The sequence below is a fragment of the Peromyscus californicus genome, unplaced genomic scaffold (genome assembly GCF_007827085.1).
Source record: "Peromyscus californicus insignis strain IS unplaced genomic scaffold, ASM782708v3 Scaffold_8__1_contigs__length_139910024, whole genome shotgun sequence".
Classification (NCBI taxonomy): domain Eukaryota; kingdom Metazoa; phylum Chordata; class Mammalia; order Rodentia; family Cricetidae; genus Peromyscus; species Peromyscus californicus.
Genome location: NW_026294606.1, coordinates 9,145,963 through 9,161,295, shown reverse-complemented (window position 1 = coordinate 9,161,295; position 15,333 = coordinate 9,145,963). Strand labels below are relative to the sequence as shown.

Sequence of the window (15,333 nt, the reverse complement as noted above, 5' to 3'; positions counted from 1 at the left end):
TGAAGTCCTGGGTCTGTCTGTTGTAATGGAAAAAAATGTCTTACAAACTGGGTGGGCAGAATTGTTACTCGATTAAGAAGCAGTTTTATTTAGAAGACTGAAATCTAAAGCTGGGGTTTCTGTATTTTCAGACTTTTTTTGTTGTATTTTATTTTGCTGCTATTGAGGATTGAATTTAAGACCTATTGTCAGTACTCTACTCTGAGTTGCATGCCCCACAGTTCATTTTTATCAAAAGCCTTTCTTCCTTTCTTTTTGTAAGTCCCAACAATTTTTTTCTCCATTTCCGGTTTCTTACCTTATAAAGTTGACTGACATTTTGGGACCCAGGCGGTAATTGAGAGGCTCTACTTTAAGAGACGTGCTAAGAAATCCTATCGTATGAGCTACTTTTTTCTCTGCTGGGTCTTAAGTTTTTGTTTTAAGATGGGGTGTCTGTGTAGTCCTGGCTGTCTTGGAACTTGGTTTGTAGCCCAGGCTGCCTCAAACTCAAGATCCTGGTGCCGGGATTAAAGGAGCACCACTGTGCCCAGCTAACTTTTTTTTTTTTTTTGAGAAGTTTAAAGTCTTATGTAATGTTTTCACTGTTTTTGCTCTTGATATTTTTTGTTAGGTGTCATAGCCAAGAAGCTACTGTCCATCCCAATGTGATAACATTCTTCCCTGTATTTCAGTTTAATTGTCTTAAGTCCTATACCTATTTGTTTTGTTGTTAATTTTTTTGTGTGGTGGAAGGCATCAGCCCTGAATTCTTTTGATGTGGATATTCAGTGCTCCCATAATCATTTGTTAAAGAAACTGTACTTTTTCCATTGAGATCATCTTGCTTTTTAGCTTCCTGAGTGCTGGGATTGTAGATGCTCAGCTTTGAAAGAGTTTGAGAACACTGAACTGCTTGGAGGAATGCTCCAGTGAACTGTGGGCTTCCTGGGCTTTGCTGTTGTTCTTAAATTTTATTTTTATTTTTTTTAAGAGAGAGAGAGACAGACAGAGAGAATGCACATGAGTTCAGGTCTCAACAAGCCAAAGATGTTGGACCCCCAGGAACTAGAGTTCTATAGGTCAGTGTGAGCCACTTGATGGGAGTATTGGGAATCTTGGGTCCTCTGGAAGAGCTGTACATGCTCTTAACTGCTGAGTCATCTCTCCAGCCCTGTTGGAAATTTGTTTTGTTTTGTTTTTAATTTATTTTATGTGTATGGGTTTTGCTTACAAGTATGGTGCTCACAGAGGTTAGAAGAGGGTGTCAGGTCCCCTGGAACTGGAGTTTGGTGGTTATAAGCTGCCATGTGGATGCTTGGCTTCTCAGAAAAAACAGCCACTGCTCAGAACAGCTGAGCCATCTCTCCAGCCCTGGGAAGTGTTTTGATTATTCAGTCTTATTATGTCTGTTTAGATTTTTTTCCCCTTTCTTTTTCAAGACAGTTTCTCTGTGTATCTTCAGCTCTCCTAGAGCTAGCTCTGTAGACCAGGCTGCCTCTGCCTCCAAAGTGCAGGAATCAAAGACATTAGCTCTGCTTTGTTTAGATTTTTTTTTTGTTTTTGTTTTTGTTTTTGTTTTTCGAGACAGAGTTTCTCTGTGTAGCTTTGCGCCTTTCCCGGAACTCACTTTGGAGACCAGGCTGGCCTCGAACTCACAGAGATCCGCCTGGCTCTGCCTCCCCAGTGCTGGGATTAAAGGCGTGCGCTACCACCGCCCGGCCTTATTTAGATTTTTTAAAAATGATTCATTTCGTTCATTCAGTCTTGTTGGGTTGACTATTTCAAGGAATTTATTCAATTCTTCTGGATTGTCCAGTTTGTTGGTGTATAGTCCTTAATGATTTCAGTTGTAATGTCTCTTTATGATTTAAGTCCCTTTTTCCCCTTAATGTTGTCAAGAGCTTGTAATATTTATATATTTTTTTTTTTTTAAAACTCCAGTCTGAGGACCTGGAGGCTCAGCAGTAAGAACACATACTGTTCTTGCAGAGGACCTGAGTTACGATCCCGGCACACATGTGGAACGAGTCTTAACTGCCTGGTACTTCAGCTCCAGGCACTATAAAGCTCTCTTCTGGCTTCTGCAGGCACTTGCGTTCACATGCACATAACTTGTGTGCTCTCCCTCGTTAATTCAGTTAAAAAATTAAATATATGTATATAACAACAGTTAGTGAAAAAAGAGGCCTGGGAAGTGATGTAATTATATTATCTCAAAAAATAAATAATTTTTAAAAATTGAATAAAATTTTCAAAACACTTTCACTTGGTACTTAAAAGTATTTTTCCAGCCAGGTGGATCTCTGTGAGTTGGAGGCCAGCCTGGTCTACCGAGCGAGATCCAAGACAGGCACCAAAACTACACAGAGAATCCCTGTCTCGAAAAACCCAAAGAAAAAAAAGTATTTTTTCTTTTTTATATTAGGGATGTAGCCTAAGGCCCTGCGATATACTTGGCAAGCCTTAGCTGATGTACGTTCCTGGCTTCTGATTTTTGTTGTTTCTTGTATTCTCTACACTCAGTTTTATTTATTTATTTATTTATTTATTTATTTATTTATTTATTTATTTATTTATTTCTGCTGTACTTTTTTCCTTCTAACTTTGGATTAAATTTTTGTATGTTTCTCATATCTTAGGCTATCCTGGAACTTGCTATACTGGCCTTCAGCTTGTAGATAGATCTTTCTTCCTACCTCTACCTTCTCAATTCTGGGATTATGGAACATGAATGTAACTAAACCTGATTCCCCCTCCCCTTTATTTTAAAGATTGAAAAATTTTAATGTGTGTGTGTGTGTGTGTGTGTGTGTACAGTATATCTGTTAACTGCTGAGCCATCTCTAGCCCCAGGGCCTGGCTTAAAACAAACAAAAACTATAGGTAGTTACTAATACAATTATCCTTCTTAGTACTACTTTTGCTGAATATCATGTTTCAGTCTCTAGTATTTTCACTTGTCTCAACTTTTTTTTTTTTTTTTTTTTTTTTTTTTTGAGACAAGGTTTCTCTGTGTAACTTTGTACCTTTCCTGGAACTCACTCTGTAGCCCAGGCTGGCCTCGAACTCACAGAGATCCACCCGCCTCTGCCTCCTGCATAAATTTCTTACAACATATTTTGTGAGCATAATGTATTTTGGGGACTGTTCTGTGTACACTTGAGAGAAATGTAGATTCTTCTACTCTTCAGTGGGATTTTCAGTGTATATGTGTTCAGTCTAGTAACCTGCGGTGTTCAAGTCTAATTACCATCTTTCAATTTTTGGGTGGTTGTCCTATTTTATTTATTTGTGTGTGGTAGCCCTAGCACATGTGTGTAAGCCCAAGGATAGTGTTTTCAAGTTGATTCTTGCCTTCTATTATGTCGGGTTTGGTGGCAAGAGCCTTTACCCACTGAGGCATCTCTCTGACCCCACCTGCCCCACCCCCACTCCTCTTTTGAGGCAGCCTCACTCTGTAGTTCAACATGGCCTGGGACTTGCTTGCCTCACAGCCTAGGCTGGTCTCCACCTGTTTCAAACACAGTGTTAGGATTATAGGTATTAGCCAGCATGCCTGGCTTGTTTTTTGATACAGGGTCTAATGCTCTAGTCATGTTGGCTTGAAACTCAGTATGTAACCCAGGCTGGCCTTTAAGTCCAGGTGATCTTATTGTCTGAGCTTCCCCAGTGCTGGGATTACAGGAATGAGCCACCATGCCTGATTGTCGTCTCCATTGTTATAAAGTGGCAGTGAAATTGCTTTGTCTAACTGTGATCTGTTTCTTCAATTTGGTCAATGCTTGTTTCATATATTTGAGCACTGTGATGTTAACTTTCTCTTAAGCTTATTTTGTCATTCTATAGTGTCATTCCTTTTTTTGTGACCGTTTTTGACAAGCATAGTTTGTTTGATATCAGTGTTGTCATCTCTGCTATCTTTTGTTTACTGTTTGTGTTGACTTAGGATATGATTGTTTTTATTTTAATTAATTAATTTATTGAGAACATAGGTCTCATTATGTAGCCCTGGCTGTCCTGGAACTCCCTGTAAAGACAGACCAAGCTGGCCTTGAATGTGCAGAGGGCCTCCTGTCTGTTTCCCTAGGCTAGGAACCACATGTGGCTGGTACAGTTATTTTTTATACTTTTGTCTTCTAAATTATTTACCAGAATTATACACTATTTTTTATAACCTTATAGAATTCAGTATATAAATATTGATCTTGCCCAGCAAACCCAATTTTTATATGTTTTCTTATTGCTGTCTGATGTGTATTTAGTTCTGCTTTCAGGTGATGAACTACCTCAACTTTTGTCGGTCTGAAAAGTCTTTCTCCTTCACTTTTGTTTGTTTGGGTTTTTTTGTTTTGTTTGTTTTTTTCAAGACAAGATTTCTCTTTGTAACAGTTCTGGCTGTCCTGGAACTCACTCTGTAGACCAGACTGGCCTCTGAACTCACAGACATCTGCCTGCCTCTGTTTCCAAGTGGTGGGATAAAAGGCGTGTACCACCACCACCCAGGTTCTCCTTCAGTTTTGAAGGGCAGTTTTGCTGGATATAATTTTGGCTTGCAGTTTTTCTCTTCAGCACTTTGAATGTACTCTTTTAGTTCCTTCTGATATATAAGATTTAAGAAATCTGTGGAAAAATATAACATGATCCCTTATATGTGATGAGTTGCTTTCTTGGTGGCTTTAATATCCTCTGTGTTCTTTTCAACAATTGTGATGTATCACAGTATGGACTTCTCTCCCTTGTATTTCTAGGTGTCATACTCAGGACCTTTATAGGTGCTAGGCAACTTCCAGCATTTTTTGGAGTCCTTTGAATTTTAATTTCTATGTCCTCTTCTTCCTCAGATTTTGGAAGTTTATTCAAGCAAGTTTCTGGTCCTTTTTTTCTTTTTTCTTTCTTTCTTTTTTTTCATTTATTTATTTATTCATTCACTTTTGTTTTTTGAGACAGGCCTTCTCTGTGTAGTAGCTCTGGCTGTTAATATCCTGACCTACCCCTTGGCGACACCCTATGTCCTGACATAAAAGCCTCATTTTAAGGAAATTCTTCTCTGCCATGAAGTGTGCACCCTCCACTCCCCCATCTTTCTCTTCCTCTCCTTTCTGTCTTTCTGTCTCTTTATCTCTCTATTATAATAAACACTTTCTTCAAGGATGCAGTGCCTGGGTTGTGAATGAATGGTCACCACCAATGCCATGCCCCCATGACGTGTCTCGTGGCCCCCCACCCCCTGCATCTGCCCAGCATGCCAGCATGTTTCCCTGCACTCGAGGGATACCCTCGGGGTCTCCCAAACAATGTATCATAACACTGGCTGTCCTAGAACACACTTTGTAGACTAGGCTGGCTTTGATCTCACAGAGATCTGAATGCCTCTGGAGTGCTGGGATTAAAGGCGTGTGCCACTATGCCCGGCAAGATTTTATTTTATTTTATTATTTATTTATTTATTTATTTATTTATTTATTTATTTATTTATTTATTTATTTTTGCTGAATGCCGTTTATTGAGGGAGGGAGGAGGTCTTAAATACAGGCTTACAGCACAATGGGAGAACCCCGGAGGGCAGAAGTTCACTACTATGTTTTACAATCTTGCATCTAAGCTGTTAACGCCCATTATGCAGGATACACAGATAAGGAACTTCCCTTAAGCATTCGGGAGGGTGGAACCCGGCAGGGAATTAGCATAGGGAGGATATCAAGGTCAAGGTCAGCAAGCAAGGCAACAGTTACCCAAAACGGGGGCCTGGGATCTACAGGTCCTCCTTTTACTAAAAAATGAGCTTCTGACTTAGGTTGCATGGGACATCAGCAGGTCACCTTACCCATCATGGAGACGCCTGCCCAGGCCACACAGGCACTCTGTCTTAGGTTGGTGAGCGCCCCCAGGCATTACCCATCTCTGAATACTCACTATCATACAGGCTCAATCATGTGTGAGCTGCAGAGTTCACTGCTGCCAAAGATCTCAAAGTGGCGCTGGGCTTGCAATGTGTGTGTTCGACACAGAAAAGACCAACAGAAGCCCTAACCCATAGCCAGTAGACTAAAGGCAACTGAGCCATTCCCTTCCTTAATGAGCCTTACTGCAAATTGGAGTCCTTGTAAGATGGTATCCCAAAAGCAAATGGAACTTGAGTTTATAAATTTACAATTTTCAAAGCAAATCAAAATGTATATAACTATTGAATTAATTTTATCATGCCCAATAGAAAGAAAACAGATTTTTTTGTTGTTGTTGGTTTTTTGAGACAGGGTTTCTCTGTGTACTTTTGGTACCTGTCCTGGATCTTTCTCTGTAGACGAGGCTGGCCTCGAACTCACAGAGATCCATCTGGCTCTGCCTCCCAAGTGCTGGTATTAAAGGCGTGAGCCACCACCGCCTGTCTGGTCCTTTTTTTCTTGAAACATTATGTAGTCTATTGGTGCACTTGCTGGTTTCTTGTCTTTATATTTTTTTTCACCCTTTTTCTTTTTTCTATTCCTTTGATTGCATAGTTTTTAATTACCTGTTATATATTTATTTATTTTTAGAAGGGTGCAATGGTTAGTGTTGTAAATTTGACAAGATCTAAAATCACCTGGGAGATGGGCTTCTGAACATGCCTGTGAGTGATTTTCTTGATTACTTTAATTAGTGTGGGAAGACTGTGGGGCCTGGGTTGTAAAAGTGAAGAAAGCAAGCTCAGCCCTGTCCTGTATAAGTTCATTCACCTCTCTCTTCTGTCGGGATGTAATGTAGCTAACTGCTTCTACTCCTGCTGCCTTGAACTGTAAGCTAAAGTATTTTGAAGCTCTTTCTCCCTTAAATTTTTGTTGTTGTTGTGTTTTCTTACAGCAAAAAGAAAAGAAACTAAGGCACAGGATGTGGTAAGGTGCTGGGATTGGACCTGGGCCTTGCATATGTGCTAAGTAAACACTCTGGTCAGAGCTGGACACCCAGCCCTTGGAATTCTGTCTGGAGTTTGCTGGTTTTCTCTTTCTCCTACTTGATCACATTTTCTGTTTTGTTGAATTCCTCTAGTAAATTTCATTTCAGGCCGAGCAGTGGTGGTGCATGCTTTTAAATCCCAGTATTCCGGAGGCAGAGACAGGCAGATATCTGAGTTTGAGGCCAGCCTGGTCTACAAAGTGAGTTCCAGGACAGCCAGAGCTTTTCCTGTCGGGAAAAACCGTACCAAAACAAAACAAAAACCTTCCGTTTCAGTTCTATTCTTTAATATCAGGATTTTGTTGTTTTGAATTTTCCCTGTGGTGATATTTTAATTTTGCTCATGCATTGATTGAAATTTATTTTTAATTGTTATCTTGTAGATAATTGAGTTTCTTAGACAATATTTTTGAATTCTTTATGGACTGTATGTGTTTTCTTAGAGTTCGTCTGTGGAGTCATTTTCCCCTTCTTTGTTTTATATTGAGTCCTATCCTAGCCCTCCTTTCCCGACCTAACAAACTGAAGCTGCCATTGTATCAGAGCTGTACTGGTTTGGTGAGAAACAATTTCTGAGAAAGTGAAAAGTTCTTCTTACCCTTTTATATTATAACTGTTCTGGGATTGCAATGTCTTAACTGAGTTTGGAGTTACCATAAGTGTCAGCATCTCTGGTAGTAACAAGGACTAGGGCTGCTTATTCTGCTTTTTAAGAACCTCTCACTTTGTCTTTTTAGTGCTGACAGTATTACATTGTATGGATGTGTTAATTTTATTTCCATCAGTTGGTGGATTTGGGAGTGTTTATTTACACTTGGTATTTTATGAATAATGCTGTTACAAATGTACAGTATTTTGCATGGTTACATGTTTTTCTATATACCTAGGAATGGAATTGCTAAATGATTTAGTAATTTTGTGTTTAGACCTTTGAGAAACTGTTGGAAAAGTTGCTTTATCTAATTTTATATTCTTAGTAGCACTATGAGAGTTTCTGTTTCTCCCGATGCCCATCAACACTTATTTTATTGTAGCCATTCTAGTGAGTGTGGAGTGGTCTGAAATTGTTAAAAAAAAAAAAATCATTTTCATTTCTCTGACTAGTGATTTGGATATCTTTTCATGTACCTAATTGGCTATTTGTATACTTTTGTCTGAAAAATGTCTTTTTTTTTTATTATATTATTGTTATGGGGTATTTGTGTGTGTGTGTGATTTTGGGGATAAACCAGGGGCCTAATGTATGCTGGATGAGCATTCTACCCATGAGCCTTCTTGTGATTATAATTGAGCTCTTTGTCTCTAAATCATAAGCGTTCTTCTTTCTAGATATTAGTAGTAGATGTGATACACAAGTATTCTAAACTGATCTTTGGGTTGTATTTCTGCTTTCTTGATCATAACCTTTTAAAGTGCAGAATTTTTAAAATTTTGAAAAAATCTTTTCTTGTATTTGATACTATATTTTGAAAACATTGTATAATCTGTGCTCATGAAGATTTAGACCTGCATTTTTTTCTAGAGCCTTTAATCCAGTTTCTTAAAGTAATGGTATGACTTAGGCTACCCAGCTCTACTCCTGTACAAGTTGGTATTCTTTTGACTCAGTTATAGTATTGAAAAAGACTGTTGTTACTAGCTGTGTGGTAGCTCATGCTTATAATCCTAGCACTTGTTACGATAAGTCAGGATGGTGGCTGAGTGTTTGGAGCCAGCCTGGGATACAGAGTGACCCTGTTTCTTTAGAAAAAGTGTTCTTTTTTTTATTGTGTGGTCTTGTTGACACACGTTGAAAATAAACTGGCAGCAAATATGTAAAGGTGACATCAGATGTCTTCAATTGCTCTCCACCTTATTTTTTGAGCTAGGATGTCGAAGTGAACCGGGAGCTCAGCAATTTAGCTAGACTGGTCAGCCAACAGGCCTCAGAAATACTTCTTCCCTACCTTCTAAGTGCTAGTATTACAGGCATGTAATGCTGTGCCCAACTACTTACATAAGCACTGGGAATCTGAACTCATCCCACACTTTGGCAGCAAGTACTTTACTGCCTGAACAATATCTTCAGCACCCAGTTCTTTTGTTTGGATTACAGAGAAGAGGCAGCCTTTGAATAGCCACAATTCTGAACTTTCCTCTGGAGCCTGTCTCTCCACTTCCAGTGTCCATTTCTGAAGGAGAAGCTATCCATATCACAGTTCTTAGAATGGTAGTTTTGCAGGGTTTAAGTGATTTATTTTTGAAATTAGAGTGTGAATGTTTGAAGTTTGTACTTTTCCAAGATGATTTCAACCTCTGAATCTGTGTTTCACATTAAATTTGTTAATTTCTTCAGTGCCCCCCATTGGGATTTTGATAGAGATTGTGCTGAAAGCTATTGGCTGCTTCATTCAGGTAGTGCTGCTGTTGTGGCTTTCAGTCCATCAATATGGGATGACATCTAAGTTGTACATGCCATTTCTTTCCATATTATTTTGTAATTTTCAGTTTATAAGTCTTATACTTTTGTTAAATGTATCCACAACTTAATTTTTAACATTTTTTTTTATTATTTTTTTATTTTGGTTTTTCGAGACAGGGTTTCTCTGTGTAGCTTTGCGCCTTTCCTGGAACTCACTCTGTAGACCAGGCTGGCCTCAAACTCACAGAGATACGCCTGGCTCTGCCTCCCGAAAAGAAGGGGTTTTCTTTGTTGTTGTGTTTTATTTTGTGTCCACACCCCCCCCCCCCCCCCAGCTGAGGACCAAACCCAGGGCCTTTCGATTGCTAGGCAAGCACTCCACCACTGAGCTAAATCCCCAACCCCTTTAACATTCATTTATTGACCTATTTATTTATATGTTGTGTTTGTAAGCATGTACATAGAACAATTTGTGGGAGTTGATTTTCTCTTTACACCATGGAGGTTCCAGGGTTTAACTCAGATCATCAGTCTTAAACAAGTACCTGTACACACTGAGCCATCTTGCTGACCCCTAAATAGTTCACTGTGCCTGCAGAGTTACAGATGCACCATGTGGGTGCTAGGAATCAAACTTAGTTCCTCTGGAAGACCTTAGCTGCTGAGCCAACTTCCCAGCCTAGCATATTGATATGAAAACTTGTTTAACTTGTTAATTAGCTCACTTAGATTCTCAGTGTAATGTCTGCTAACGTAGTTTTACTATGTCCTTTCTCCTCTGTATTTCACTTACTTTACTCCTTGCTTAACTATTCTTGCTAAAATCTCTCGTGCTGTGACACAGAGGTGGACAGAGCAGCAGACATTCTCAGTTTTAGGAGAAAAACCATGTAGTGTTTTTCATTATATCACTAGCTATTTTTGTGAGTGATTTTTGATGTTGAGGAATTTCCCTTTTATCCCTGTGTGTGTGAGTAAGTTTCTCGTTGTTTTGACTTAAGATTTCAGAGCTGTCAGTCCATCATGGTGAGAACAGCTGTTGTGCTTACAGAATAGAACATCTCACATCACAGCAGACAGGAAATAGAGAGCCATGTCTAAGCTAACTGATTTCCTCCTCCTTCTGGATCCCCAGCCTGTTGGGTCATGCCAGCCACATTCAGGGTTGGTCTCCTCCCTTCCCTCTGGATACTCTCTGGATCCCACCCCCACCCTCACCCCCATAAAGCCAGAGCTCTGCTTACCTAATCTCCAAGGTGCTTCTGTTTAGTCAAATTAACAATTAAGATTAGCCACCATACCGTACTTGGTTAATTTGTCAGATATAATGTGGAGCTGATTTGGCTCTAACCTCCCTGTATCTATCAGTGTGTATCAAACTTAGCTTGTCGTCCTAGGGTTCATATCATTTGCACTTGGTTGTGGTTTGCAGTATGATTTTTTTAATTGCTAGGTTTGGTTTGCTTGTGGGTGTTTTCATTTATATCTAAATTATGTTGACTTGTTTTCTTGTTTGTGATAGTCTTTGTCTAGTTTTAGTATTGTGGTAATAATGGCCTCGTGGAGTGAGTTATAGGGGCCTTGTTTTGTGGTATTGGACATTCAGTTTAGGGCCTCATATGTGGTAGGTGAGCTCTCTGTCAACTAGTCTATATCCTTAGCCATTTCTAACTTTTTATTTTGAGACAGGGTCTCACTAAGTTGTTTAGGCTGGAACTGAACTCACTGTACAGTAGCCTAGGCAGGCCTTGAACTCCGTGATCTTTCTGCCTTTGTCTCTGGAGTAACTGGGATTGAGTCTGTGCCATTATGGCTGGTTTTGTTTTGTTTTGTTGGTGCTGTTTGTGACTGAGCACAAAGCTTACATTCTACTGCTGAGCTCTACTCCCAGTTTCTTTGTAGTCGATGATGGGAAGTGTGCAACAGTGTTCACTTGCTATGTAGCTCAAGTCACCCTCCAACTCAGAATCCTCCCAAGTGTGGAAATAAGAGGCGTGTTTCTGGTGCCGCGCCCCACCTCCCCCCCACACCGTTTCTTTATAATTATTTTAAAGGCAAGGTCTAATTCTGTATCTTCTCAGCCTCTCATGGTAGATTTACTTCTGCTTCCAGATTATCACTTATGGTCCTTCCTTCCTTCCTTCCTTCTTTCCTTCCTTCCTTCCTTCCTTCCTTCCAAGTGTTTTTTGAGACAGGGTTTCTCCGTCCTAAAACTTACTCTGTAGACCAGGCTGGGCTTGAACTCAGAGATCTGCCTGCCTCTGCCTCCCCAGTGCTGGAATTAAAGGCATGCACCCATGCCTAGCTTACTTCTGGTTCTTGATCAAATACATTGCTGTTCAAAGAAATCACTGGTTTCCATTAGGGAAGGTAAACTCACGTGCTCAAGTGGATGCTTATTTTTGTGTATGTAACAAGAGTCAGGCTTGGCTTGTGTTTTTTATATTGTGTTCATTTCCTTTCACTTATACTTCAGCTCAAGCATAATTTAAAAAGGAATGGTTTATGCACGCCTTTAATCTCAGCACTTAGGAGGCAGAGCCAGGTGGATCTCTGTGAGTTGGAGGCCAGTTTGGTCTACAGAGCGAGATCCAGGACAGGCATCAAAACCCTGTCTCGAAAAACCAAAAAAAAAAAAAAAAAAAAAAAAAAAATACATTCTGTCATTACCAGAAAGCGCCCACTAGCCTGTGTATACTCACTCCTTGTTTCTTCTCAAAGGTTCAAACAACAATTAATCCAATTTTTGTTAAAAAAGATTTGCTTTTCTTGTCATTTCATATTAATGGAATATTTTTTCCCCCTAGACAGGGTTTCTCTGTGTAGCTTTGGAGCCTGTCCTGGAACTCAACTCTGTAGACCAGGCTGGCCTCGAACTCACAGAGATTCGCCTGGCTCTGCCTCCCGAGTGCAGCTAGAACATAGTCTCTTAGCTTTGCTTTTCTTTCACCATATGTATTTTGGCCGTATCACAGGCACACTGTATCTCCTCTGACTTGGATGGGATTATATATGGTAACACGTAGCAGTGACTTGTTTCCACTGCCAGTTAGTACTTAGCATAGCTATATATACACCCTATTTTATCTGTTCTTAAGTTGATTACCATTTGGCTTGTTTTGGCTTTGGGGCTGTTTTATTATTTTACCTGGTGTGTGTGCTCTATTGCTAGACCTACCAGTATAAGCAGTTTATGTCCATTTTCCACAATACAGTGTTTTCCTTTTTGAGAGTTTATACTTGTAGAATAGGAATATGAGCTTGTTTCTTTTCTGAGAATTTCAGTGGTGATGAGTTTTAGGTCCTGGTTTGTTCACTCTTGCTGCTCAGCCTGTATAAAAGCTTGCATGATTTACCATCTGTTCATTTGCTTGTCATTCACTCTTACTGTTGTCCTCCAGAGTTCAAAAGGTTGTGTTGTATTCATCCTTTTCTTGATTATCCTTTTTCTTAGTTTGCAAAATCATTTCCTTTTGTTCTAATGTTGCCCACCTGCATCAAGGACAGCCAGGGCTATTCAGAGAAGCCCTTTCTCATAAAACAAAATAAAAAATTAATTAATTAATTAAAAAGAGGGAGTGGATTAGGGAAATTCTTCCCACTCTTCCAGATTGTTTCCACTGTCTGAAGTGTTGTGACTGTTTGGGCAATCTATCTTAGGGGAGAATGTAGGTGGAGAGTTGTGGTATTGTGTATGTAGGTGGGAGGAAGAAAGAAAAAGAATATATCTTCTGGCTATTAAGTCAGTCAGTTCTTACTAGGTATTTTCACTTCATAGTTTGTTACACTATTTAAGGAAAGTGCTGGTATTTTTTTTTTTTTTCTAAAAGAAAATGTTTTAAGCATTAAGAACTGTATAGCCTCTCTTAACTACTAACCTTTGCCTTTGTGGCAAAAAAGCCATAGACCAAATAGAAATGAATAGTTTGACTCTATAATCCACTAAACTTTACTCAAAAAAGGTCTAAATTAATAGTTTTCAGACCCTAATTTTAGGGAGGAGGCATGGGGTGGGGGGCAGATTGCGACAGGATTCCTCTGCGTGTAGCCCTTGCTGTTGTGGAATTCACTTTGTAGACCAGACTGGCCTCCAGTGCCTGCCTCTGCTGGGACTAAAGGTGTGTACCACTACACCCAACTGAGACCCTAAAATTTTACTGTATTCTACATGATTTTGGTGAGGAGCAATGCATGTGATCATGCAGAAACCTAAAAGGTGTACTGAATACAGGTTTATCTCTCTCTAATGTCTACTCCTTTGCACTCTGCTGGCTTCTTTGTTTGCCTCCAAGAAGTAGACAGAAAACTGAAGCTTGGCCCGAGTATTTTCTGTGAGAAAGTCAAATTCCTACTGTGTAATGGGAACAGCAACCTCAAGAAGAAAGGGAACAAGACAGTCTTGAGACCTGGGATTGAGACTTTGTTTAGGAGTGAAGGACAAATACAGTGCTAACCCAGGAGCTTGCTTTAGTAAAAAACACCCAAGGATTTTAGAGTTGCCAGATTTTGATTGTTGTTGTGGCTGGCCTACCTCAGTAATTGAGTTATAAAAACATGGTAAGTTTGATAAGCCGCTTTCCCTGTTTGAGCTTTAGTTGCATTTTTTATAAAATGGAGATGCCATTTTCTGCCTGGTGTGTTGAACTGAGGATTGGAGATCTTTGAATGTTAAGTGGTTGGAAATAATGAACCTATAGGTTTCTTAACATTTGTTTGGTGTTCCTCCCCATTATAAATAAATGTTATTAGTATTGCAAAACTCAGATGTCTAATGGGGAAATTATTAAATTATAATCTATTATAGTTTTCCTCGGAGCATGAAGACATGGGTATAAATGTATATATTTAATCCAAGGTATGTTTTGGCCTTTTTTTTTTTTAAGATTTATTTATTTAATGTATGTCTGTATGAGGGTGTCAGATCCTCTGGAAGTGGAATTACAGATAGCTCTGAGCTGCCTTGTGGGTGCTGGGAATTGAACCCGGGTACTCTGGAAGAGCAGTCAGTGCTCTTAACCTCTGAGCCATCTCTCCAGCCCTTGTATTGGCCTTTTGTTTTTTTGTTTTTAACCAAGTGAAGGCTTCAAGGGTTAGAGGGTATGATCCCTTGTAGAAGGAACATCATCATGGCTGTAGGAACTTGAGGAAACTTGTCACATTGCTTGGGAAAAAAAAATCTCTACATTTGGTTTTTCATGCTTTGAGTAGCTGCCTAATTACATAGGTAGCAATGTAGGCGTACACTTTTAATAACTATTCCGACCTTTTAATATTTGACCTCAACATTTTCTTGTCCCCACTCCCCTTCCTCTTCATTGTTTGAGATAGGGTCTCCTGCTTGGTGGTGGTGGCGCATGCCTTTAATCCCAGCACTCGGGAGGCAGAGCCAGGTGGATCTCTGTGATTCGAGGCCAGCCTGGGCTACAGAGTGAGTTCCAGGAAAGGCGCAAAGCTACACAGAGAAACCCTGTCTCAAAAAAAAAAAAAAAAAAAAAAAAAAAAAGATAGGGTCTCCTTGTGGTCTCAGGATGGCTTTCTTGAATTAATACATTCATTTGTTGTTGGAGATGGTCTCACTGTACAGCCCTGGCTGGTCTGGAACTCTCTGTGTAGAGTTGGCTGGCCTCACACTCACAGAGACCCTCCTGCCGCTCCCTCCTGAGTGCTGGGATTAAAGGTGCACACCACACAACTAGCTTCTAATTGCTTTCCTTTTCATCAAAAGCAGCAATACCATATTCACTTGAGGCAGGAACAGCTTCCACATAGTTTGTCAAATAACCTCTTGCCTCCCAAACAGACCATGCCTTTATGTTATGTAGGTGTTAGCTCTAGTACTAAGGGGCTTCAGTGTGCTAAATTTTATCAAAGTAAATGTTTTAAAACTGAGACCAAGTAAGACCAAGTAGGAGAAATGGAGCAAATACCTTACCCTGTTAGGTTGTATATCCTTCTAGAAGTCATGAGCTTGACTCCCTAAGGTGTTTGTGTTTTTGTGTTTGCTGTTTTGTTTGTTTTTG

General features: G+C 39.7%; 1 protein-coding gene across 13 annotated transcripts in view; it reads left to right on the top strand.

The window, feature by feature from the left end:
- Nsd1 (nuclear receptor binding SET domain protein 1) overlaps positions 1 to 15,333 on the top strand; it is a 112,191-nt gene that overhangs the window by 33,637 nt on the left and 63,221 nt on the right. The window lies entirely within an intron of this gene.